At 38.8% G+C, this 25,778-nt stretch overlaps 1 protein-coding gene and 1 long non-coding RNA gene across 2 annotated transcripts in view; one reads left to right on the forward strand and one right to left on the reverse strand.

Moving 5' to 3' along the window:
- KCNB2 (potassium voltage-gated channel subfamily B member 2) overlaps positions 1–25,778 on the reverse strand; it is a 239,804-nt gene that overhangs the window by 188,745 nt on the left and 25,281 nt on the right. The window lies entirely within an intron of this gene.
- On the forward strand, positions 304–7,499 carry LOC310713458. Its single transcript, XR_014529268.1, has 2 exons — positions 304–381; positions 7,331–7,499. It is a non-coding gene; the product is annotated as an uncharacterized lncRNA (long non-coding RNA).

The raw sequence follows: 25,778 nt of genomic DNA on the forward strand, positions 1-25,778 counted from the left end.
CAGATGCATAACAAGTTATTTGTCCCAAATAAGCAAGATACAAGATCTGATTATAAACAATTTCCTGTGCTGGGATAAAACAAAGGTGTTTTATAATTGAGAATTACATTCAAGAAGACTTTGCTCTCTGGTTGTGCTGGTCTTCTGTCTGCAAATAACAGATCAAAAACCAAACAAACAGTAGTTGGGTGTCGTTTTTTATTGTAGTTGATACTCTGTTGCCATTACTGATTGCTCACATTCCATAAAATATTTGTCTCCTATACTTATTAGCCTCACCATACATTTTCCCCTTTAATGAAGGAACTGTTCCTCTAGGGCTCATAATTCCAGAGAAAGAAAACTGGGCCTCAGCCTGCAAAGAGTTGGAACATACTACCGGTAATTATTATTGAGTGTGTTTCTGCATATAGCGGGCCATAATGTGTGTTTGCATACTGTAACCTAAATCAGGTAGATTCTTACTGCAATCATCATGACTGTGTTGTCAGCCTACTTACAGAAGCTGTGGTTTCAGCGGTTTTCAGAATGAGATAGCAAAAAGATACATCTTAAGAAAGAAAATAATTTCCCCTCAAATATACGGCAGCTGTTAAGTGGTACTACAACTAATTGCCTGAAATAATGACAAACTATCTAGGAACAGTATGTGATAGCAAAATGGCTCCAATTAATGGAATGGACCTCAGGTCATTATGACAACAGGAAGTGATTTCCAAGAATTTCCAGAAGCCTATCCAAAAAGATGAAGATCGCTTTCTTCCAAATATGATTGGTTAATTGCTTTGTTTGAAGAGGATAAAGTCGAGCAGTCGTGCTCCTTCCCAGTGAAAAGGATGTAAACATTAGGCTAGTAGAACTTCATCTTCATACAATTATTTGAAGACAACAAGAGTGAAAAAACATCCCAGAGCTTACCCCCTTCTCCACTTTGGCAAGTAGAGATATCTGAAACACTCAGCAGCTGCAAATGCTGGTGATATCATTGCAAACTATTTTAATAAAATAGTTTTACTGGTCTAGCAATATTAACTGTGTTCATGTCAGCTAATTAACACTTCCCTTCACCCCACGCTTTCTACTAATAACATTACATGCTAACAACTGGGGTAAGAAAGAGTGCAATTGGATCTGACAATCCATTTAAATCTCTGCTGTAACTGGCGTGATATCTGTGATGATAAAGTTGGGGGAAATTTGACAGTATGTTTTGCCATGTTGTAAGCCAAGAGCTGACAAAGTTCCAAATGTAGTCTCTTCTTTCTTCCAGCTCAGAGAAGAGCCAAGGTACGGAATCTGTCATAATAATAATCCATGTTTCCCCATTTGTGCTTAATGCACTTCAGCCTTAAGAGAGCTTTGCAGTTCACAGAAGTTTGTAATCTGATTTATGGTGATCCCAGACACTTGGCTAAATGCTTAGATCAAAGTTGGGTGGCTGGTGGGGTGGGGGGTTGATGAAAAAGAATTTAAAGGGCAACTTTAACAAGGATTCAGCTCTATTTTTAGGTATGAATATCACAGAAGGATGCACTTTCTGGCACCATCACCATGTTGAAATGACACTATCACCAGGCACAAGGTCTGTAATAAATTAAACAAAACTGCAATAACAATTTAGCCTTCAGATTTCCATTTAACTTCAGTTTTGCATCTACGTTTTCCTTCAACTCAGCCACCCCTGCTTTTGTTTCCGATCTGTTATCCATACTTACGGATAACAGATTATTAATGTCATAATTTATCATTTCCAACAATGTGTCAAGCTGGAATTTTTACTCATGAATAAATTACCAATAGCACTAATATGGAAGGCTCACACCTCCGCCTTTATCTTCAGAATGTGGTGCAAATATTAATTATTTAATCCTTAAAAAGACTGAGTTAATTATGAAATGATTATATCCATTAGGGACCTCAGTACTGGAGTGTTCAGCAATTGGGCAAAATTTCTAGGCATTGCATTGTCAGTCCCTGTTGGAATGTCAATGTGTATTTTGTACTATGGAAGCAAGTGGCACACTCCTCCCAAGTGATTGAATACATTGCCAATGTAATGATCAGAAGTGCAGGTGTGAAATGTATCTGGGGCTTCTGTTATGAATCGGTAAAAGATATAAAAGCACCCCAATTTGATTCTTGCTTTGGAATTTAGAGGTAAATCTTTAAAAAGTTTGGTGCTACAATGTATTTAAATTGAAATGGATAATAAAAAGAACAGTCAGCAAGAAGCTTCTTAACTGAATATTTAGTACAGTAATAGCCAAGCTACACAGTTTCTGAATTACAAGTGTCATTATGCAACATTAAGGAAAAGTCAGCAGTTACGTAGTTGCTCACAAACTCAGGAATGGTCTGTGGTTGATAAATAGAGCCACAACTTGGTATCCAAACAAGTTAGTTTCTATGGGTAAAAAACCAGACTAATATTGGTCTCCAGCTCTACAAATATCTCACCCCATCCCATTGCTTTCATTTATCAGGGAACAAATGTATGTGAAGTTGGTGGATATCCAGTCTTAGCACATTCAGTGCTTTCCAGCGATTCCTAAATAGGGATGAGAAGCCAGGCTGTTCATGTAATGCTTCCCAAAACAATAGTTCCCTGGTTTAGTTCCCATTGCAAGTCACTCTAGGTTTCCCATTACAAAATGTGATTTATGTGGTGGCAAAGATAATATGCAAAGGTATCATGGACATTGTGTAAGCTCAGACATTTTCTCTCACGCTCCTAAAAAAAGAACAGAAACTGGTACTAGCAGGAAATAAGTGTCATTTCACACAGCTTGCTCTCACATAACATTTCGAGTATTAATTTTAAAAGGTGTGTACCTTAAAATATGCAAATGAAAAAAGTGTGAGCCTTTCCCCCCAACTTCAGGTACATGCATTATGCAGCTCATGCGAATAGCTTTCCAGGGATTTTTGCATATATGTTTAACCTAGATTTTCTATTTTTGGTTAGTGTTAAAATGTAGTACACCGTAATATTATGTTTATTAATGTTATAAGCCGCCTTAAATCCCAACTTGAGAGAAAGGCACGATATAAATATATTAAATGAATGAGAATAAATAAAGTGGTTTTGGATAGAAGCATTTTGAGGACATTGTATGGCGAACCATAGGCATTTTTTTAAAGGCATTCTTTCACCATAGTTATATAAAACATCGCAGGACATTGCAATAGAATTAATAACAAACTAAACTATGTTACTTTTGCTACAGCAACTAGAAAATTACATGCAAATTTTTAAAGGAAAGCTTTAAATGATTTAAACGAATGGTATCTTGGTACACTGATGTACTGCAGACATGGATTTTAATGACAATTTTTTACAAATATTGTAAACATATATTAGGTTCATTCATTGACAGAATATTTGTATTATCAAACTGAGGTACAATTTTGCAAAGGCCTTTTGCTATATGCAATACAATTTATTTATATTACTTTAATATACATTGGCAATGCATTAAAGTCAGATATATATGCACACATACTTTTTAACTCATCAATTAATATTTCTGATGAAGTATCCCATTACAAGCTGATAGCTGAGTACAACTGATTGCCCGTTTCTGAAGATTATGTTTAGAACGTGTCCTGAACAAATTGTTTGTTTATATAATGGAGCCTTAAGAACCTTGTCTATAGGACAGTAGCCATACGAGGGAGTAGGACCCTAATGATATCAGTGGGACACACATCTCAGTAAGCATTAATAGGATTGAGTTGTAAGATACTTTTTTGTCCTTTTGGAAACTGATATACTTTAGAGCAGCGTTGTTAAGTTCTGGGAATGCTTTGATAAAAACAACTGGCACTTGTCTTGCAGCATAAGGTAATTGTATCCTTGGAGAATATACACATATTTTCATTTGTATGTAGAAATAAAGTATTATTGTATTTTAAAGTCAAAATGAACTTCTAAATGCTTGACAACCATTACAAGAGCACTAGAGCTTTTCTAAAGAACAGTATTTCTATCTTGCTTTGACCACAGTTGCTTTAAATACTTCTTAAATGCATCTTAGTATGAAAGGTTTGCCTTTTCCTTGTGTTACTTAGGTGGAGGTGCTTCTAACCAGAAATTCCAATAAGTTCAATGGGGCTTACGTTCAGGTACATGGGTATAGGGTTGCTGCCTTAGTCTATAAACTCATGTTGCCCTAACCTCACAGAGAATGCTGATAAACCAGACTTCATATACAGTATATATATATATATCTCCCAAGATGCATGATAAAAGGGATTCCATTTGCAAAGGCACATAATGGTTTCTAAGCCTTTAGTGAAGGCTAGGAAAAGTTTAAAATGGAAACTCTCTGAATGATGCAATAATTTATTATAAAATTTTCCATCTTAGGTTGTAAGAAAGCACTAAGTGCAGCATACCTCTTCTCTGTGTTGTGGTCTCACACAATGACCCGACACCAGTGATCTCCAACTGGGAGCTTTGCGGGTCAGTAGGGTGGTCACATGTCCCATTTTACAGAAGACAGTCCTGTATTTCAGGGAATACTCTATTCCAAGGACTGTCTGGTCCAAGATAAAGAACTGTATGAAGGGAGAGCAGGGACCTTTGCATGCTCATCAATATATTACTGTTATTTAGATTTAATACTCACCATTCACCTTAAGGGTTACCATAGGAGCACAATTAAAAACCAGCCACAAATACAGCTACAATCATCCATTAATTATTTTCTAGTAGATCATAAAAATACTTTTCAGTTGTAAATGGCTAGGGGTAATGAAGTGCCTCTCCAGCATATGACAGAAGCTGGCACAGAGAAAGCCCTCTCCTGGCCCACCACCCCTCAGGTCTCCTCTGCCAATCCTATTATCCAAGAAGGTCTATAGAAAAAGAGGCATTTGTGGTTTTAAGCATCAATGTGAGCAACTCGAATTGGGCTCAGAAATATACTGGCAGCTACCAAAGACCAGGTGTTCATCAACAACAACCCTGTACCAGGGAGTTGAGTAACTTAAATTCCTGAATTCTGAATATCCTGTACCACCAAGAGTCTTGGCTGGAAAGGGATCTTGAGTTCACTCTCACCACAACCTAGAATATCCTGGTTCTGGGAATCAGGGGATACCAGACAGTCAATCCACTCCGTTGCCAGCTCTAAATGTTTTTTCCCTTAGTCTAGGCAGCTCATCATCACTAAGGGATATATTTAATATGCATAGAATGCTATGTTTGAATGCATACACAAGGTCCAGATCAGGGATTCTATCTGTCTGCTTGTTTGCCCCAGGTGCTTGCCAGCCGTTAGCTTGGATGGACTGGCAGATAAAAATGTTTGTGTAAAGCAGTTGAACACTTCACAGCAATGGCACACATTTTTCCATATGAGCAATACAGCAACCGTTATCTTCTGCTCTTTGTATGGCATGCAAATCTAGCTGTTTACTGCATAAAGGGGCAACAAGAACAGGCTTGGAACATTTTCACTGACTGTGCCCAGCAGCTGTTGGGATCAGGCTGTGCCGAGAACCTCTTGAGATCCTGTTGATAAGAAGTAACTGTCCACTTTTCACTTTACACAATACATATTTGAAGGAAAATATTCTTTTGGCCAAACTGAACCTTGTTTTATGACATTGTTAATTTACAAAAGGATTCCATTTTCCTGACAAAGCTGTTTCTCATAACACTGTAAGGAGATTTTGTTGCTGTGTTGCTGATGACCCAAACTGACATTTTAAAGAGATGTTTAAAAAGGTTTTTGAAGCTCTCCTATGACCTCTGTCTCCCCAGAAAAACATTGTAGGCAGGGCCAGCCTTACCATTAGGTAGAATGAGAAAGCTGCCTTGGGTGTTGAAGGACAGAGTTGTGTGTACTGCATAGTCTGCCATATGCCTGACACTTGGTACTTTACTACACACGAAGACAGAGGGTGTCCCATTACCAGGATTTAACTACCACTCCACTCAACTTCTACATATGGAACAACTATAATCAATAAAAGAACCGCAAATCACAATGCTACTACTGGAAAGACATAGTAACTTAGGAGAAACAAAACAACATAACAAGACCTTGGTATTAAATTGGCCACAACTATATAGATGACAGAAGGCTTTAGCATAGGCATTGGGTATGTATCCTGAGTCATTCAGCCCTGTGATTTTGACACGCTTGCGGGGAGAGGCTCCCTCTCACCCACTCACTCCAGGTTAGACTAAGGATCCAACCTAGTGCCTTTTTCCCACCACATGAGCTGGCCTGTCAGTTGGCTACCAAACCGACTTACGCTTGCAACCAATTCCATAGGCCCCAATATACATCTAGCAACCAAGACACATTGCCCGCTGCTTATAAATGCATGCCATCTGGTCAATACAAGTCCACTTTGTCAAAGGTGATGCCTGGGTGTGTTACAATCCTGCCACCTGATTGCAACACAGAGCAGCACAATCAAAGCCAAATCCTACATATATTGCTCACAATGCAGAATTGCATATTTTGACTTAAAAGAAACTTTTATCTGGACTTATTACCAGGTAACCGTGGATAGGAATTGGAAATTGTTAGAAGCTGGCTCCAGCTGGGATCTGTCAGAGGTTTGACGCAACTGAACTTTATCTCCACGGAGCCTCACAGCTGTGTGGGATGTGCTCTTCCTTCTCCACACACACACACACACACACACACACACAAAGACAGAGAGAAGTTGGGGAGAGATCAGGCACAGGAGCAGCATCTATTGAAAGGAAAGAGAAAGTGAAGCATTGTCTTCATATGGAAGACATAGCAGGAACCAACAGGGAACGCATTTTGAATTACAGCAGCCCATTGACAAACACCTTACAGCAGAGGCAGCAAATGTTATCTATCAGATGTTGGACTACAATTCCCATTAACTCCAGCCATCATGACTCGTAGTCAAGGATTATGGGCATTGTAGTCCAACAATTTCTGGAGGGTACCACATTGGCTCCCCCTGTCTTTCATGAACAGGCATTGATGGAGGAGGGAAGGGTGAGTTGAGTGAGGAGAAGAGCCCCAGCCAGGGACTCACCTAACCCTTTCTGAAGGCAAGGCAAGGTTTTGGGAACACTAATAAATTGGCTGGTGTTCTGAACCTTCCCCAGATGACAAGAAGGGTCCTACAGAAATTAACCATTTCAACTCTGCCAAACCTCAAATCTTGTGACAGGCCTCATGTGTACATGTGCTTTTAGCATAGTTATTGCTCCACATGGATTGTTAGGTGGGCAGGTTGCTGCCAACTCCTTTAATGGGTTGGAGACTGTTGAATAACATTTTGTTTTGATTTACTACCATCTCTATTTCCAAACTTCTGTCTTCCCTAGGAATGGCACCTGACTACTGCTATCTTGGCACACTGGTGAACACCTAGTGACATCCAAAGAAACCGATCTAGTAGCTAACAGCTTCTGTTCATATCTTCCTGCCCATCCATCTTTATTTCAATTCAATGCTATCTCAGAGAATTCCTCAGAAAATAAGATTTCAAATTGACCAATTACTGACCACTGAATTCTGTATAACCCTGAACACAAATTACTTTCTGGATAAGAAAAAGCTTTTTACTTCTGACTTCCTTTTAAGCAAGACAGGAAAAGCTTTATTTGCTTAATTTCTGGGTATCTGGTTGTTGCGGGCAGCTGTCAGTAAGAGAAAAAGAAAAAGTAGCAACGCTGTTTCTGATTTTAAAACAACAATAGAAACAAAATGTGTTTCTGTAAATAAAATATCCAAGTGTTTGCAGAGATCATCCTGATACTCAATGCATGATTCAGGCAAAATTAGACTGAGCAAGGTGAGGAGGCAGCTTACCCTGGATGTGGTTGCACTCCCCTAGAAGCAGCAGGTTTGCAGTTTTGGGGTGCTCCTGGATTCAACAGTGTCACTAGAGGCTCGGGTAGCCTTGGTGCTAGAAGTGCCTTTTTCAGCTCCAGCTAGTTTGCCAGCTACAAACCCTTTTGGACAAAGATCACTTGGTCACTGTACTCCATGCTCTAGCAGTATGGAATAATTCCATACTGGATCATTGTAATGCCTTCTACATGGCACTGACTTTAAGACAACTCGGAAACTTCAGTTGGTCCAAAATGCGGCAGCCAGATTACTGGATGGGGTTCCATTTATATCTCATGTAATACATGTTTTTAAAAAGCTGCACTGGTTGCCAATTTGTTTCTGGGTCCAATGCAAGGTGCTCATGTTAGGGCTTAAAGCCCTAAATGACTCAGGCCTGGCTTTTAACACTTGAGGTAAATATTTTTTGGGCCAATCTTAATTTTTGTGATTGTAAGTTGTTTTACACTATTTTTAATATTGTGCTTCAGTGTTGTAACCTGCCCTGAGACGTTAGAGTGAAGGGCGGGTTAAATAATAATAGTAATAATCATAATAATAATAATAATAATAATAATAATAATAATAATAATAATATGGTACTGCCCAGCAACTTGTCAAAATGACAAGAGCCTTGCTGAGGTAACTTGAGTTTTGATTGGCTGTATAGTTTCCCCTCTGAGTAGTGTATAGCTTCCCCTCTGAGTAGTTGTTGGCATCCAATGGATCACAAAATTCCATGAGAATTGGAGCTTTGGATCACAGCTTTTGTGCTATGGCATTTCTAAAATGTACCAGATATGTAATCTTTACAGCAGAATGCAGACACCAATGTAAGCTTTGTTGTTAGTGATGCTGTGGAAAAAATCATGCTGATGCATTATGATATTTACTAGATCTGATTGGCCATACTCCACAGCAGTCATTTTGTGACTGGCCACACCCCATTATAGCTATTTTTTAATAGTGACCAGGTCACTTCCAAATGTGACCATGTGATCCAAAAGGTTGGGAACAACTAGCTGTTTGAATCCATAGAGTGTTATTTGTATCAGGAACAGATTAAACAGGTATTCCAGCATCCTCCTTGAAGCAAGGGTATCCTTCTGGATAAACTAGAATTAATGCAAAATTCAGAGTGTTGCCAACTGATAAGAAAAACCAAGTTGGTCTGCACCTGTGCATTTTAATAGGAGTTTGAGCTGCATACTTTTCACTACATGAAAATAACATTATTACCTGCTAATGCTTGCTGTTAAAAACACAGAAGCAGGAACTAATAAATGTAAAAGTCTGAAACCCCTACTTAACACAGATGAAGCATGTGGTAACCACAAATCAGAAACTTTGTGTTCATTTTATAGATTTTGTGTGTTTTGTGTTAAAGTGTTAGAGCAAAACTCACTGTCTGTGTGAGGATCACACTCTAAATTTCTTCCAGTAAACACTGCGTATGCTACATATTTACAAACAGTTCCACATGCTTAACAGCATTTCCTCATTTTCAGCTAAAATGTGTCAAATCATTACACATGCACTGTTGCCTAAGCTATGCTACTCTGCCCCCTACCCTGAAATGCTGAGTAAAAATAGAGCTGTTAAACCCAGGATGATAACTGACATGATATTTTTCCTCTAGGACTCAATAAACTGGTGTAACTGCTTCTCAGTACCTGGGAACATAACAAGGTTCAGATTAATTAAATCATCTACACATCCAAGATACAATAGTGTCATCAAGAAAAGTGGGTTGCAAAGTATAAAAATATCAGCACTGGCGCAGTTGCTGGGGTCTTAGTGAAGGAGAAGATCAGCTTGGATATGCTCATGACTCCAGAAGCATCAGATGGACAAACCACCTTTATATTAATGGTTCTAGAACCTTGGTACTAGGCCATCTTATTCCTGTTATGGAGACGTCATGCCTTGTCCATTATTTCGCTACTCCCAGAGAGATAAGTGCATCCAGTAAATTACTATTTCTAGCTCTTTTAGAGAGACAACGGCGCTCTTCATTAGATGACTCCTACATAAGATGCACCATAATGACTCAACAGCCAGCAGGGAATCTCATGCATACAGACCAGCTGCATAAAAAGCTGATTTGACTTATTTGAAGTATTTCAATGCCACAGCTGGTTGGAAAGAGAAATGCAAGTCTTCAGTTGCCCCACTATCTTCCCTCACTTTCCCCAGAATGCCGCCGAACTCCACACTGGCACATATCCACATACATACATACACACATGTTCATTTGTGCCTTGAAAAAAGTAAAAGCAGAATAAAACCCAATAAGTCTACTGCTCCACTTTCACACTGAAAGAGAGATTTTATGAGACAAACATATTTCAGCTATGCACTAATCAATGATTCAAAAGTGCAAGGCGAGATGCCCAGGTCAATAGGCCAGCAAGCCTGATTCCAAAAGACAATACAAAAAAACACACAGCCCAAATCCAAGTATTTATTGAAGATCTAATTGTATGTCCAGTTAAGGGTGAGAATTGAACACAGATTCAGGGACAGATTATGGACAAGACTCCTTTAATTACAGACAAGACATATACTACAATTTATCATCCAAATCCTTTACAGGAGATGATTTTGAACTTGGACTGAATCCCAGAAAGCATTTTGAATGGCCTCAGCTTGTTCAGGGTCTATACTAATGTAAGCATTGGAATTGGCCAGCAGCCCAAGGGATCTGGATTAGTTCTCAGATTCAGGATTAAAGGTCAGCCCAAAGCAGAATAATGGACCAACAAGGAAGCGGATATGCAACAGGTTTTCCAGTACTATACTTATGACTGTCAGGTAAAGATTGTCTAGTCCAGATATGACCCTCTAAATACAGTTGGACTCCTACTCTTATCAGTACTGGTCAGCATGGCTAACTGTTTAGGTGGACAATAGGAACTATACACCAACAATTTCCAGAGAACCACAGGTTCACCACCTGTCCTGATTCCTACATACCTAAAGTTGGATGAGTTCTACAGTAGAGCCAGCGTGATTCATGTATGTTTTCCTGCAAGTGAATTCCTCAGAGTTCAATAGGAATTATTCACAAATAAGGAGTGCATGGGAGGTCAATCTAAAAACCCAGTCCTATATGTAATAAGTCCTTCTAAGTTCAAAACAGCATAAAGCCAGCTAAGTGTGCAAATGACGGCAACCTAAGCCATAGAGGCAAAAACCTCACCATCCAAAATAGCTCTTTATGAGAAAGGATGACCAATCTAGGCAGGTGGTCTTGGGTAAGCTACTACCCCTTATCTTCAGCTCAGTTGGATACTCATGATCAACCTCACAAAGCTGCTAAGAAGGTGAATGACATAAGCAGCACAAACCACTCTGTCCAATTAAAGCATTGCAAACAAAGGTACTTTATTTTATTTGATTATTTGCAGTTACAGTGGTACCTCGGGTTAAGAACTTAATTCATTCTGGAGGTCCGTTCTTAACCTGAAACTGTTCTTATCCTGAGGTACCACTTTAGCTAATGGGGCCTCCCACTGCCGCTGTGCAATTTCTGTTCTTATCCTGAAGCAAAGTTCTTAACCCGAGCTACTATTTCTGGGTTAGTGGAGTCTGTAACCTGAAGCGTCTGTAACCTGAAGCTCCTGTAACCCAAGGTACCACTGTATAAGCCACTTCCCACAGCAGCAGCAGATAACAAAATCAACAACAGGGATAGAGGGGTGAGGCATGGGGACTTCAGGTGGTGCAGGCATAGTGGCAGAGCCAATCCAATGCTGCTGTTCCCACACCATGCTGAGCTCCCTGTTCCTAACTCCACCCTCTCCCGGTAAGTGGCAGCCAGTAAATTAGGACACAAAGGTGCACAATGTGGGTGCCACGCACTGACCAAAAGTTACCAAAGCAGTGAAATGAAATAAAATAAAATAAAATGCTGAAGATTACAAACTCAGTAAACTAAAGAAAATAAAACAATTTCTTCAATTATACAAATGACTCTCATCTGTTACTTTAAAAATACAAGCATGCCATATGCCCTGTTGCCCCCTGATAACAGAGAGCAAATGGCATTCACTCACTCTTGGGGTAAATGTTGGAAACAGAATGTTGCAAAGGGATTATGCTTTAGTTCCCCTGCCCCCTGATTTTAGAAGCAAATATTATTTGAAAGAATGTTTTTCATCTGTACTGTAATTATGTTGGCATTTTGCGATGCAAATATTCCACTATGCACCCAGCTCTTTGTACTGAACAGTGTCAAAACACCCTCAGGGCTGTCTTCTAGTTATTTCTGACCAATTTACCTTGCCATATTTTGGCATTAGGTTCAGTATGCAGCTCTGTGAGATGAGAGATACAGATTTCTAAAAGGGCATAGAGATATTGAGAAATGAAGGAATTAATAATTTAACATTTTCGGTTACAATATGAGGCAATCTTAGGCAAGGAGCAAAGAAAATGCATCCACATTTATAAAAGGCAATAACCCTATTTGAACAATAATGGATACATGGTGGGAGGTAATGAAGTCATGAATGCCCAGCCAGGGATGGATGAATCCCTAATTTCTGCATTCTTAAATTCAGTTCTCCACATTCTTGCAGCAATTTGCGAGTATTATTATTTTTCAAAATCCCCATGAAAGTTCACCAGCATTTTAGTGCAAATTTCATCTAAGAAATACATCCTAAGACATGCATTTTCCCAAGCAATTCCCCCTAATATACATTTCTATGTGTTCTTTTCACAAATATATCAATTTTCTTCACACTTTCCCATAATATATACATATTTGTACACACTGTTTGGTTGGAGAATCATATCACAAAATTCAAAGGAGGTTGAATTTTAAAGAATACCTATGTTTTGGTCCATGTACTGGTTTGACAAGTGCAAATTTGATTTCTCATTAAATCGCAAATGAAACTGAGTATTTCCCCCATTGCTGTGTCCATGATCATGATAAGCTTTTTAAAAAGTCCTCATATGCACAATTGTATACAAGTTTGTTTAGTTATTTATTTGAACATTTGTGTGTTACCTTTCAACCTTCCAAAGCAACTAATCACACAATAAAACTAAACAATTTGTAATCTATAAAACCTCAAGTAAAACAATAAAGCAGTTACCCCAGCAGAAGTTAGAACAACACAAACAGCCTAGACTTATCTACTCAGAGGTCCCATGGAGTCCCAGGTAAATATGGGTAAGATTGCCACCTGAAAGCTGGACCCTTTGAATTCAGTGGGGCTTACTCCTAGGTAAGTGGATTTAGGATTGCAGCCTAAAATATTATAAATGGGGAGCTGAAAACAAGAGTGTAAACAAAGCAGTCATTAAAATGTTAATTATGAACAGGATTTCTTTGCATGGTTGGGCACTTCTCATTTTTCAGGGATTCTGATCACATAGAGAAAATCCAGCACAATGAGTTTATATGGCTAGGGATTCCATTGAGATATTCTTATGACTACATGGGTATTGAATCCATGTGAATCTTTTCTCTTCACACATTTCTATAATGTCTGAAAGGGGTTTGGACAGCAAGGATGAAGATTTACTCTGGCATTGGGTATAATGAGAAAATTGAAAGTATTAGGCACGCAACTCAACTATTTTGCCTTGAACACTGCTTGACAAAAGACTAGCAATATATATCCAATATATGTCTTATATCCTTCACTGGCATGAAAACAGTGGAATCAAAATTACAACAACAATGAAAATTAGGAGAGGATTTGCTACAGAGGATGTAAGCATGCTTACATGGCTGGAATATTTGAAGTACATAACAGAGATATGCAGGCTGATTCTATGGCCCCAGGAAAGCTAGATGGCTGCTATGCCAGGTGTATCACCAGAGTAACCTAGTCAACAGTCTTGTGCATTCTCAGCAGCAGAGCCAACAGCACAACATCAGAAACACAAATGAATGCAACGTTGGTGTTAATGTTAAGATGGCTTTGTTCTGATTCGGTATGATACAACTCCTTAATAGTCTCAGTAAAGGGATGAAAAGATGTGACAGGAATTAAAACCTCTTACTGGAAAGCTTCTGCTTTTTACAAGTGCCATATACAACAGGTTTAGGCCGTTATGCACAAATAAATCTATACTTGAGAGCAGAGCTGACCCAAGCCAGGGAAATGTGGCCTACCTTGTGGTGGATTTCATTAAGGGTGGGAAACAGTCAAGTATTAGTAGAGTTAATTATTATACATATATTATTGTATGTTACTTATGTGCTTTTAATCCTATTGGTATGAAAGTGATTGTTTTCAGGCATCTTACATGCATCTAGCAAATTTCAGATATATGATACAAAGGGTCCTCATTCTCATTCAGTTGCTACGTTTAGTTCTTTTTTGAGCCCTCTTCCAAAACCCTCATGTGCCTTTCTCCCAAACCTTCATATTTTAAAAAAATATTAGGGTGACATTGGAGCTTCCAGTAATTGCAGTGAATTACAATAACTGTTGTTATGGTGAGCTGCAGAAGGATGGAGAGGACTCTTCAGCAAAGAGAGTCACACCAAGGCCTTATTGAAGCTGGAATGTCCCTGAATGAACCTTGGTGTGTTTTCTCTCTCCCACAATGTAGCTGGTTATAAAAAATGTTTTTAGTGGTGACAGCGCCTTTTCATTGTAGCCTCCAGGTTGAGTAACCAGGAAATGCACTGACATTTGGACAGAGGCATCCTGGATGCCAACATAAACATCAGAAGGATCAGTACAGCCCCATGAACTATGTCAAACATCAGTAGCACAGATCTGCTCTGAAGTGATTCCAGGAACAGGCTGTTTTTGTGAATGGCAGGCCCAACTGTTAAAATTAAGTACAGATTATCTAATGCTGTTGTTATTGTATCTAAAGAGTATCCTGTCTTCCTGCTATTGCATTTACAGAATAAATGGGGATCTACCTAGATCATCTGTAATTCAGCACCTGCCAGTCATACATGCCTTATTATGTTAAGAATAATCACTGTCACATTCCTCTGATATTTTTAGTTTGTTTCGGCTACTGGGAGTCTTAAGCCAACACCCTCCAGCTACTTATTGTAGTTCCACAGGTATAAGGGGAACTACTAAAATTAAGCTTTCATGGGATTATTGTCTAAATTGCGGGTGAGGAACCTATGGCTCTCTAGATGTTTATGGACTCCAACTCAGCAGCCACTATTGCCAGGGATAAATGCTCTGAATCATTCTCTACAATCTTTGCTTAAATATTGTTCTTCCTAACCAGTAGTGGGGTGGTAGTTCAATTTTTTGTGCCTGGCACAGGCTGAAAGGTAGGAAGCAAGATAGATAAAGGATAGAGCAATCCTTCAGTACTTTTGATGCTGGTATGGGGATATCAGTTTATGGAGCAGCCATCATGTCCATTGCCTGCCAGTTCACAGTGGTCAGGGCAGGAGGTGGGGGTTGCTGCTTCCCTCCCATTGATTTCAATGGAAGGGAAATAACTATGCCAGCATGAGAGCTTGCAAAGCATCAGGTCTATTTAGGTGGTATAAACTGCTTAATATAAAATATCTAAGTTGTGAACAAGAGTATATAGAAACAAATTAGGTTAAAATATACTGTAAAACAAAATTAGAAAGCAATAATATGATACATAATAAAACCTTTCATTGCAGAATTATTCATTTGGGGGCACACTGGAGGAATGAGGGGACTTTAGATTTGATGTATTGATGCCTACCTCTGGCACACTCTGCATTGCTAGCAAAACACCACCAGTGGGACATCAATGCCAGTGAACCATTCCACTGGTGTACTAGAAGGCAACTGTCAGCATACAGTGGTACCTCAGGTTAAGTACCTAATTCGTTCCGGAGGTCCGTTCTTAACCTGAAACTGTTCTTAACCTGAGGTACCACTTTAGCTAATGGGGCCTCCCGTTGCCACTGCGCTGCCGCCACTCAATTTCTGTTCTCATCCTGAAGCAAAGTTCTTAACCTGAAGCTCTATTTCTGGCTTAGTGGAGTGTGTAACCTGAAGCATATGTAACCTGAAGCGTATGTAAGCCGAGGTACCACTGTACATGACAACCCATCAATGGGCCTCCTTCTCCTTTAATGAAGCAGCACTTACACTGCTTCCTAATGCTCCTCAGCTGGCTTTCCAGTGGGATGGCTCCGGTGGGACTTGGCTCCCAAAGTAAGCAAATAAATAGTAGCAACTCAGCAGCAGCTGCGAGGGACAGGTGGTGCAGAGTATGAACCTGTAGGTTGTCACCATCACCAGACCAGAGTTTCCTCAATCTCACTGCCACCTCACCATACCCTAACCCCATCTTAGTGACTGATAGTGTTACCAACACCAGTGCTGCCATGCTCCCTCCTTATGCACTGATTTTGCAACTGGGTTCCCATTCCACTTCTTTAAGGTAATGCCTCACATACCTATTAAACCAGAGATGCAAAAGTGAGTGCATGTAAAACCTAACAGTTATTCTGAACATCCTGATATACATTATGACCAGTGATAAGCACCACTAGTGACTGAACATTAGATAGTGAATAAGACCAACTGAGCACATCCAGAACAAGGAATCTTAGCAGAACAAGGAATCTTAATTTATTGTAGTTTGTTAAATATTAGCATAGGAAGACTGATGTGTGTATTGTGGGTGGGTGGAATCAATAGAAAATTAAAAGCTTGGGCCAGCATTTTAGAATGATATGTGTAGATAATAATCATGGAAGGGTGTAAGAGCATGGGGTTGCAGGAAGGGATGCACACTATCCATACTATGAGAGGCATTAGATTTAGATTCCCGCACAAGATGTAGGTCACAATATTATGATGGAGGATTGGGTTAAATTATGGAAAACTGACTTAAAATTTACAGATTGTTCACTATTGAAGGAGAACTACATGAAGATGATGTACAGATGGTATACAACACCAGTGCAGCTAGGGAAAATGTACAAAACTAGCTCAAACATATGTTGGAAGTGTAAGGAAAAGGAGGGAACATTTTATCATATGTGGTGGGATTGTAAAGTAATTAAAAAAATTTGGGAAATGATATACAATGAACTGAAGAAAATGTTCCATTTAACATTTGTTAAAAAACCCGAGGCATTTGTGTGGGGATTGTAGGGAAAAACCTGCCAAAAAAGTTGAAAAACATCTTCATGTATGCGACAACTGCCGCGAGAGTTCTGGTAGCACAAGGATGGAAGACTGAAGAAATCCCAATTAAAGAATCATGGCAAGAAAAATTGGTGGATTATGCAGAACTGGCAAAATTGACATATAAGCTATGGGACAAGGATAACTGTGACTATAAGGATGAATGGGAACCTTTCACAAAGTATTTGAAGATGCAACAAAGTGAACTGGACTCCTTGGCAGGTTTTGAATAAACATCCACAATTTTTTACTGATAATAATTAGCTAAACAGTTGGAGGATCTATACAACTCTGTAACATGCAGAAAATAGCATTACTGGAGAAACCAAAGACTGGAACTCAGAGAAGTCGGGGGTGGGGGGGTGGGTTTTGTGGGGGGTGGGGGGGGGAGGAAAAATGGGGGGGGGGATAAGGATATGTTTTTGGAAAATATGTTTTGTTATAACTTTGAATAAAAAAAATAAAAAATAGATTTAGATTCCTATTTAGTTCCTTTATAAAGGAACAAAAAATGCTAATTTCCCTGGCATATCACAGAATGCCACTTTTAAAAGAAAAGATTATTCCTCCTATAACAAATATTAAGATAAAAAATTAAAATTAAACTAAAATTAGATGAAATAAAATGCATTTATGCAAATCTGAATAAAATTATGTAAAACCTTAAATAATAAAAGCATAAAACAAACCTATAATTCTGACTCTTCCTGTCAAGGCACAGCATTAGCTCTTAAGAATTTTCTCCACTCATAACTTACTGCAGATAGAAAATGTGCAGTTTACAGCTGCATATTTATCTAGCACACTTAGTGGATAAAATTGTAGACTAATGGTTAGATTTCTCCCTGAAATATGTTTCAGATATTGCTCTTTGAAGGCATTAGCAGCATGCAATTTAATAATCCCAGATGAGTTTGCCTCCTGGTGGAGTATTAAATTTTAGCGCCTTCTTGGTAGATAGTGGGAAAATGCATCCTAACCAGATTTTTAAAAATTCAACCTTGCTGGAAGAATCAGACTACACAAACTTACAAAGAAAAAGTGGTGAAGATTTTTCAACAGTACACTATAAAGAACTTCAGCATGGTTTATTCTGAGCCCCATTTTAATCCCATTGAGGGCCTCATAACATTATTTTAAGCCTAGCAGAAGCTACATTGCACAGCAGTTTTCCAGTTCCTGAGTGCCAGCTGGATCTCATGGGACCCTTTTAACATAAAATCAGAAGAAACTATAGGACATACAAATACACTTTGGCAAGTTTTCAGGATAAGGGAGTTCTAGTTGTGGAGTAGATACTGAGAATACCTTCTTTTTTGGTATATAAATCTGCACTCCAGATGATGTTGCTGGATTTTAGAATATGGCTTTTCAGACTTTTTTAATCTGACTACAAACAAAGCAATCAACAATGATACAAGGGTTATCATCAAGTTATAGGTGAATATCCCCATCATGATTTGGAATTGGGCCCGGTAAAATTATATATTTAAATTAGCTCTTTAAAAATTATAAAAAACTTGGTTAACTCTGAGTGCAATCTGTATATCATTGCACTCCTAAAGATACTACTTTGAATGCAGCAGAATCTAAACACCCTCCCAAGCCTCTCTAGTCATACCTACTTCTCCTTCTCACTTCCCTGGCCTGGCTATTGCAGTAGGGAGAGCCTGCATAATCCTCCATCCCTTGAACCTGCTGGAATACTGCAAGTGTAGACATGGTGCCAGGGTGGTGCTGTCGTCTAAACCACAGAGCCTAGGGCTTGCTGACCAGAAGGTTGGTGGTTCGAATCCCCGTAATGGGGTGAGCTCCCGTTACTCAGTCCCTGCTCCTGCCAACCTTGCAGTTCAAAAGCACCCCAAAAAGTGCAAGGAGATTAATAGGTACCGCTCCAGCGGGAAGGTGAACAGCATTTCCATGCGCTGCTCTGGTTCGCCAAAAGCAGCTTACTCATGCTGGCCACATGACCTGGAAGCTGTACGCCGGCTCCCTCGGCCAGTAAATTGAGATGAGTGCTGCAACCCTAGAGTCGTTCAGGACTGGACCTAACAATCAGGGGTCCCTTTACCTTTACCTTTAGACATGGTGCCAAAGGAAATGTCATTTCCCCAGAGCACCCAAGTCCTTTGTATGGAGATCATGCAACATAGATCTTAAATGTCCCAGGGCAAAATACATTTGCCAGGATCTCTGTTGCCTATGTTGCTGCTATGGCAATGATTGTGATGCCTAGGAGGGAGAAAGAAAGGCCTTCTGATAGACCTCCTTGTTTCTGCTGCCACCAGACAGGAAGGGGTGGGCAGAAGACATACAGTCAAGGAGGGAAATGGGTTTTTTTGCTCAGATTAAATCCAAGTTAGAGTTATAATACTGCCAAGCCGCCAAGTGTTGCAATTACAAACCTTAAGTGCACCACTTAAAAGTACGTACTTATAACTTTTAAGGGTGGCAGAGATGGGTCGTTATTTTTCATTCACCACCATAAGTTTTAAAAGGGTATCAGTGTTTGTATAAAATATATAATACTTTCTTTGGTCTGTCTGTACTGAATGTTAAAACTAAATGTAAAAAAACTGATTTTTATGTTGGACATTTTCTTCCTTTTTATTTATTTACTGCAGGGGGTGGGGGTGGGGGCATCCTTTAAAGCACTTCAGCTCTTTTGGTTTACCGGAAGCATAGTTTGAGACCTCCTAATTTTTTGTTTAGACAAGGATTTGTTTAGGCAAGAACTCTACAGTTCTATGACTCCATCATTATTCTTCTTTTCTGGAAGACCCATGTTTATAAAGATATTTTGCTTCTTTACTTTTCCCCACCAATGACTTATAAAGGCTAAAAAATCTTTCAAAACCTCATACTGGAGGCTTTGACCCTTGCAAGATTGGCTGTAATCATCAGCTTTTTATTGGCGCCTTGAATAATTTGGTTGGGGGAGATTTCTCATCTATTGATTCTTTCCCCCTGCATTGCAGATGAAAATCTAGAAGAGGATAGTCAGGACATATTGTATTGTTATAGCACTCAATTCACCATATATAATGGTATAATTCAGTGATTTTAGCCAGCAGCCTTTTAGCAGACTCAATATAACTGACTATACTTTGGATGATTTCATTTTTAACAGCACTTATCTCCCTTTTATCTGGAACAAATAAATGATGAGCAAATCAAATATTCTTCGGGCATTTCTGCATTTCTCTGCTGTATGAACAGCAATTTCTAGCACTGAGACCACATTCAAGATTTTTACAATAATATATTTCCCTAGTCACTGAGGAAAGGCTTCTCACGCAGACTGTTCATCTGCTGCAGACATTGTAATTTTTGGTCCTGAGTGTAAAAACTGACAATATGAGAAACAAGCCCTTGGTTAACATTCATTCATTTCATAACATTCATTTACAAGCCCTTGGTTAACATTCATTTCATCCCTCTTGTTCAATAATAACATACGATAATCTTACGACCTAGAGTTAATTAGTTAACTAAAGGCAAGATACAAAATACAAAATATCTTGTATTCTGGGCTATGGAACATGCTCCAATTCCATTAAGTAGTTGAAGGAACAAATATGTAGCCGCTTTCAGCTGCTTTATAGTGCTGCTATAATTATTTCTTCACAGAATGTAATTTTAGTGTATCTTCTTAGCTTCATCTAACCCATATCTGATTTCCTAAGCCACATTCCACATTTACATGACCATAAATTGTTTTAGAGATTGTGACTGGGAAGGGAGAAAAGTGGTTTACTTATGTGGGGCCCAGGCCATTAAAGGCTTAAAGGATGAAAGTTAGAACCCAGAATTATCCATCCAAGGCCACAGAAAGCCAATTCAGAAACGCTACTAGTGATAGAGGTAAATTCAGAATTGGGGGCAGGGGGTTTCCAAATGCTTCCCAGGTGTCATGCAAAGGAGAATCACTGCTGGTTAAGGAGACAGAAATAAAGCCACTTCTGTTGTTAGCAAGTCTTCCCTATTGCCTCATCTCCCTTCTTAAAAGTAAGGATTTTTTTGAGGGGAGGGGTGGCAGAATCTGGCAGGGGAGGACTAGTGTTTTTCAAGCCTATAAACCCCTGAGTGATCCTGCCCACCTCCTGCCAAGTATTCGTTAGAAAACTTTTGAAAAAATAAATGGATGTATTTCAAGGCGGGGGGGGGGGGGAGCAGAAGGTGAAGGGAATTTCCTAACAGTAGATGTTACTGCCATGATTCCTGTAGGGACATGTATTTTTCTTTCCCTTCTATACTTTAGTTTCTATTGGAAAGAATGTTTCATATATATTTCCAGCTTTGCAGCAAAGAAATACAGTATTATATATTAAATAGTATTAAATACAAACATATATTGAATTAGCACCAAAAACAGTACTAATTGGTTTACATTATTTTTGTTTTCTAGGGCAGAATATTATGGCCAATATTTCTGATGCCTATTGCTTTTGTTATCTCTTTAAAAAACAAACAAACACCACTTTGTACTAAGAGATCAGCCCAATGACAATTGATCAGCATTACTGTAATTTGTTTTATGGCTCCCCATAGCTTAGAATTGCCTTCTGAGTTTAGATGTCAAATGTTATTTTGATCCTCTGTAAAGCTTTTGATAGTACAGTTTTTATTTGAACTGCTTTGTTGCCATCAAGTGGTTTATAATAGCATTTCATCAGAGGCAAGAAATCACTTTGAAACCAAATCCATTACCAGATATCTGCCAATCGTTTTTAATAAAAGGAAATGAAATCACATAGGGAGGCTTTATTTGGGAGTTTGATTTCATAAAGTGAGATGAGTATAATTAGTAGATGCGAGACAAAAGCATCACAGACCAGATGTTTGCAGACTGTTGGAATGGCTTGATGATACTGATTGGCTTTTTTGCATCCCCTCTGCAATCTTTTTTCTCTATGGATGGCAAAACATCACTTGTCCAGCTAGCTTGCTGGATTTCCTTGGATAACCAAAAGCCCAGACAAATAGAAAGGCTACAGTGGGAGCATTTACAGTGCCTTTCAATAATGTAGAAGTACCAAGAAATTGAGATGTGCTTAAATATATATTAGGAAACAGTTATTACCATTTTATATATTTTGTAAGTTGTACTGTTTTTATTGCTGGCATTGCTGCTTGTGACCCATTCTGAATGTTACAAAGTTTCTGAAGTGAACGTGTGAATATGCATGCACTGGATGTACCCAATGAACTGTAGGGGCAGGAGTCACTATGGGAAGGCCTAAAAGTCGAGAGAGGAAGTTGGCTTCTTCTGGTGAAGGAACTGAATAATACTTCTGGGCTCTTATCACATTTTATAAAATACACTGAATTTATGTATTTGCCTGACTAGTTATGAAGGGGATTGAGAATGAATTCCTGTATGTTTTGTAAACCGCTTTGAGGAGTTGGTGTTGTTATTGTTATAATCAAATGGTATATAAATTTTAGGAAATAAATAAAATAAATTATTTGTTATGCTTGTATTGTGATTGCAGGGCTATGTCTTTTAAGTTGCCATTTATAAATTGCTATTTGCTGGTGCTGTTTGCAGACATGCAGGAAAATTTTTTGGACAATTCCTTAACAAAGCAGGATCTGTGTTTTTTATATTTATTCAGCAACATCCTCACCACCTGGGATAATTAATCAGAATCCTGATTCTCGCCTCACCTCTGGAGAAATGACATGGGTAATAAACCCCAGCATATGTTTGCTGTGTATATGTGCCAAATTTAGTAATGCTGTACATAGAGCACAAGCATAGGAACACCAAACAGCTGGAGCAGAAGAAGAGGACAGAGAGTGAATAAAGAGTAGAGTGGAGAGCAGCCCATTTCCAATCTTTTGGACCGCATGGGTAACTCAATGAACCTGCTGTACCTGGAACTGGGTGTGGAGAGTGCCGCTGAATAGGACACAGCTGTGGGCAACCTGAAGAAGTACCATCCACCTTAGGTAGGCCTGCCCATAAAAAGCAAAAGCAAGTTCAGAGTGAGATACTAGGGGCCACTGTTCCAGGAACTCTTCTAATTGTGAGAACTTTGTGCTTGAGCTGAGAATTTCCATCTTTACCACAAATGGGGTTGGTTTGGCCACGGTTCCCTCTCACAATTAAACCATGATGCTTTGACTCAGAGAGAAATTGATGGAGTGAATGAATTTTCCTCACTGAGCGGCCCCTGCCTATGTCCCCCCACCCCTCAGCAAGCCACTGGCATGCATCTTGGACATTACCAGCTAAACCCTGTAAAGCATCGTGACTGGCCTATGTTTGGATCATGGAATCAGAACCACAAAACTGCATAGTTGGATGTTTGCAGGTTTCTTTATAATAAAAAAATTCCTTCCAGTAGCACCTTAAAGACCAACTAAGTTAGTTCTTGGTATGAGCTTTCGTGTGCATGCACACTTCTTCAGATACACTAAAGCTCATACCAAGAACTAACTTAGTTGGTCTTTAAGGTGCTACTGGAAGGAATTTTTTTATTTTGACTATGGCAGACCAACACGGCTACCTATCTGTAACTGCAGGTTTCTTTAATAGACATTTTGCTACATCCCGAGGAATGAAACATTGTGCACGAGAAGAAGTAGCTTAACTGTTGAAAAAGAACAGTTTGCGTATTCTGAAGTTTGTTTCAAGGGGAGTTTGCTTATTCTGAAGTGCCTATGCTTAAGGAATCAAAACATGTATTTGAAAACCTACAGGGGGAGTGACTTGTTCAGGAGGGGATTTGGAGAAAGGGAATGGCAGGCAGGGCAAAGGTCACCAACATCCCTTTTCTCAGCTCTTACCCACCTTTTCCTGAATTTATATATATATATAGAGAGAGAAGGGGGCTGTGAGCTACAGTTAGATGCATTTGACTATAATGTGTACTTTTCTATTATCTTTATACACTTTTTTACTTTTAGCCTTTCATGCAGCTCATTATGTAGAAAAGCATAAATCTCTAAGCTGAGCACATCTCCATCTTTTATTCATATGTTGCATTACATCAGTTTAGACAGGACAGAGTTTAAGCAGCATAAGTGAAAATGGGTACATTTCTGACTGGATGGAGTTCTGTTTGGGTCTGGTGTATCTACCATTCTCTAGCTACATGATGCTGGTTCCACCCACCCTTCCGTCAAATCTTGAATTTATCTTACAACATCCTCAGTGTTTTTCCCAGAAGTCTCCCCCTTAAATTAAACATTTCTGATTGATTCAGTTTTATAATGACTTGCATTGTTTCTGTAAAGTAACAGTGAAAAGGGAGCTGTGTAGAGAAAGGCAACCTGCAAATGCAGAATTTGCTGTTTAGAACACTTAAAGACAGCTTAGACAACTGCACAACAAAATCTCGGCTGATTTCAAAAAAAAGGTCATACTTTATTACTTCAGAAGAACATTGCAATGGCAAGCCAAATGCAAGCCATGAAAGCAATGTAGCTTTGTGGAGGTTTGCCTATTTCTAACAACTGGGTATCAAACTGTAATTATTTATGTCAAACAGGAGTAATTAAGATTGCAATCTCCCGAGTAATAGCATTCATTAGTGCTAACACAAGCAAACCATCAATACAGTCCTTCGGGAAAATGGGAGCATTTAACATCAAATTCTCTATTACTAGTAGGAAAAGGAAAAGGAAAAGGAAAGGATTATTTTCTGTTTCATCAATTTCTCAATCTTAAAAAAGTAGTTTCTCACTAAAAAGTTTGAAAGGCAGACATGTATACTGTAAACACTGGTGTTGAATTCCATTTCCACAAAACCCGCATCTTATTTCCATGTTAGGATAGTTTTATCATCCTGCATATATTCTTGGAGGCAGATGGTGATTTTTCTTGAGATAATCTGATGATCCCTGCTCTGGCTTTCCTCTTTTAAATACAGCTGATCATCTCATGAGTCAGCTGTTCCACAGTCTATTTAACCATCTGGATTTAAAACTTGGCTCAAATTATGAGCATGAAATGCGTATTTCCTTTTTATTTAATTTTATTGTGAGTCTAGCATTTGGGAACAGCATAAAAATATAATTTAGAGATAGCTTCAGTATTTGCAAGTTATATAACTTCAGATTATTGGTTAATTAGTTTGGCTTTTTAATTTGCAGCTAGTATTTACCAGACTTGCTTAAACGTCTGGTGTCAATGGCATATTACATATTCAAATTCTTGGTATTCTGCTATTAAGTATACAAATTTAATTTGATCCACATATTAATGTGAACTTAGCCAAAATAAGATCTGAACCAAAACTGTCGCTATCTTTCAAAATTCACCCTTCTCTAAATTTTGTGAGACAGTTCTCTAGCCAAAATAGTAGGGTAAGGTGTAAATAAAACTCATATTTAGGGATATTGCTTTCAAAAAAGGTGTATATTATGTTATATTAGAAATGAAGTGGAACTAAAATTGACTAATTTGCCCAAACCCATTTGCTATGCCATCCTGCTATACTCCATGATCTGGGGGTGGCCAATGTGGTATACTCCAGGTATAGATGGACCAATGGTCTGACTCTGTATAAGGAAGCTTCTTGTGTTCCTTGAAGAGATTTCATACCCACCTGTTAAAGTGGGCCTGAGAGGGTGGTGAGGAAAGACAGTGGCCAACCTGATGTGCAAGGAGTTCAGTCCCACTTTCTGCAAGGTTTGAGTGCACCAATGAGTATAAAAGCCTTCCTAGAATTCAAGAAAGAAAGAAAGAAAGAAAGAAAGATCTGTCTAGTATTTTGCCAACCTAATGCTCTCCGGATATGTTGGAGTACAACTTACAACAACAACAACAACAACAACAACAACAACAACATCCATTTAAATTATT

This window comes from Podarcis liolepis (assembly GCF_965112155.1).
Source record: "Podarcis liolepis genome assembly, chromosome: 8".
In the NCBI taxonomy this organism is placed as follows: domain Eukaryota; kingdom Metazoa; phylum Chordata; class Lepidosauria; order Squamata; family Lacertidae; genus Podarcis; species Podarcis liolepis.